Source organism: Limulus polyphemus, unplaced genomic scaffold (genome assembly GCF_000517525.1).
Source record: "Limulus polyphemus unplaced genomic scaffold, Limulus_polyphemus-2.1.2 Scaffold9016, whole genome shotgun sequence".
In the NCBI taxonomy this organism is placed as follows: domain Eukaryota; kingdom Metazoa; phylum Arthropoda; class Merostomata; order Xiphosura; family Limulidae; genus Limulus; species Limulus polyphemus.
In genome coordinates, this window is record NW_013674626.1 from 13,234 (window position 1) to 15,586 (window position 2,353).

The window sequence follows — 2,353 nt, forward strand, 5'->3', positions numbered from 1 at the left end:
CTACTACTTACAAAATAACACCCTCAATGAAAACAATAACTACTACTTACAAAGTAATACCCTCTATGAAAACAATAACTACTACTTACAAAGTAATACCCTCAATGAAACCAATAACTGCTACTTACAAAGTAACACCCTCAATGAAACCAATAACTGCTACTTACAAAGTAACACCCTCAATGAAAACAGTGGCTACTACTTACAAAGTAACACCCTCAATGAAAACAATAACTGCTACTTACAAAGTAACACCCTCTATGAAACCAATGGCTACTACTTACAAAGTAACATTTACTTATGAAGGTGACTGTTTTTATCAACAGCCATAATGAATTCTAAAAATGACCATTGCTTACTTCACTTTTTACTTTTAGTTACTCTCTTATAAAACACTCGAGTAATGTTTACTAAGTTTGTTTTTTATATATGTAGTTTTTTTTAAATGTAAAGATATGAACAATCTCATGAAGAAGACATTTCATTCAACACTACCACCTGGTGTTACCTGGGTTTCCGAACCTCGACTACTTTCTTTGTCAGATCCAACACGAGGTGCGGCCTTTTCTCGAAAGGTAAGTTTTTCAGATTTTATCCTCACGTCTCCACCACCAGGCTTATGTTGAATGTTATTCAGTGACCCAATCCTGGGCGTGGCTTTCCACTCAGGTTTGTGATGTTCGATCTGAAAAAGATTTACTCAACAATCAACACGGAATGTGTCGCCATTAACAATTAATGTGTCACTGTTGGTTTTAAATAAACTAGACTGAAATCAAATAAACAATACCGTATGTGGCCGTTAATTAAAATAAGGCCTTACTTTATTGGTTCCATTGGCTGGTAAACAGTTCCAACAGGCGAATTAAACCTTTTTTCATGTGTAAATGAGCATATATACCTTGCGTTAATTCAGCTTTGACTTTATTCTTAGATTAAATACTCATGTTCGTTATTTTCTCAAAATATTATGAATCTTCAAATCATCAAAACCCCGGAATCGCCCAACTTGTCAACCTTATTAAAACGTTTTTTTTAGGAGAAAAACGTAAATAAAAACATATATCCTTGTATATCAAGTGAATGTTTAATTACACGCACCCATATATAATGTGTTACAAAAAACGTTTTGTTTGCCCGATTAGATGTCTTTTGTATCGTGTAAAATAAATGATTTTAGTTTCGTAAAGTCTTTGAAACTGGTAATATTTGTTCTTCCAACTTAATAACCTTTCAATAGTTGGTTACACAAATCATAGTTCTAGAAAGTACCACTAGAGGTAGCTGGTTACACGAATCATGGTTTTAGAAAGTACCACTAGAGGTAGCTAGTTACACGAATCATAGTTTTAGAAAGTACCACTAGAGGTAGCTAGTTACACGAATCATAGTTCTAAAATATACCGCTAGAGATGACTAGCTACATGAATAATAGTTTTAGCAAGTACCACTAGAGGTAGCTAATTACGCGAATCATAGATCTAGAAAGTACCGCTAGAGATGACTAGCTACACGAATAATAGTTTTAGAAAGTACCACTACAGGTAGCTAGTTACACGAATCATAGTTTTAGAAAGTACCGCTAGAGGTGGCTAGTTACACAAATCATAGTTTTAGAAAGCCCTTACCAACATTTAGAGGGTTTGAAGTGTACCTTTACCAACATTTAGAGGGTTTGAAGTGTACCTTTACTAAGACTCAATAATTACTTTACCATTACTTCCAACCTGAGTGTCTGGCCATTTAAATAATAAAATAGAACAGTGTATCAATCCTTCTAGAAGTTTGGTAATCATAATGCTTTCCTCTAGCAGAAATGTAAGATTTTCTTCTCCATTATGAAGCATAATGTTCTTCTGGAACAAAGGTATTAAAACTTCTTCTCCAGCTTGAAAAGCACAACCAGACATCGATTTATTTCTCAGATCCTTTACTGGATTGGTTTAATAGTTTGAATGTTTCCAGATCATTACGAAGAAGCTAGACTGGAGCGCGGAATCCAAAGTTGGTTCTCTAGAAAAAACATCCTACAAACCAGGGGGCAGTGCAAAGAAGATTCAAACTCAGAAACTAGAGTGGAAGGCCCAATCCAAAGTGGGGAGCAAAGAAAATATAAAATACTCACCAGGTGGAGGAAAAGTAAAGGTAGGCCTCCAGTGCTGTTACACTTCAAACCCTCTAAATGTTGGTAAAGGTACACTTCAAACCCTCTAAATATTAGTAAAGATACACTTCAAACCCTCTAAATGTTGGTAAAGGTACACTTCAAACCCTCTAAATGTTAGTAAAGATACACTTCAAACCCTCTAAATGTTGGTAAAGGTACACTTTAAACCCTCTAAATGTTAGTAAA

At 34.8% G+C, this 2,353-nt stretch overlaps 1 protein-coding gene across 1 annotated transcript in view; it reads right to left on the reverse strand.

The window, feature by feature from the left end:
• The window catches only part of LOC106475698 (flocculation protein FLO11-like), an 8,100-nt gene extending 7,419 nt beyond the window's left edge, over positions 1 to 681 (reverse strand). The window contains exon 1 of the mRNA XM_022379751.1: positions 509 to 681. The gene's annotated coding sequence lies outside the window, so the exon portion shown is untranslated. The remainder of the gene's footprint in view (positions 1 to 508) is intronic.
• Between the last annotated feature and the right edge of the window lie 1,672 nt (positions 682 to 2,353).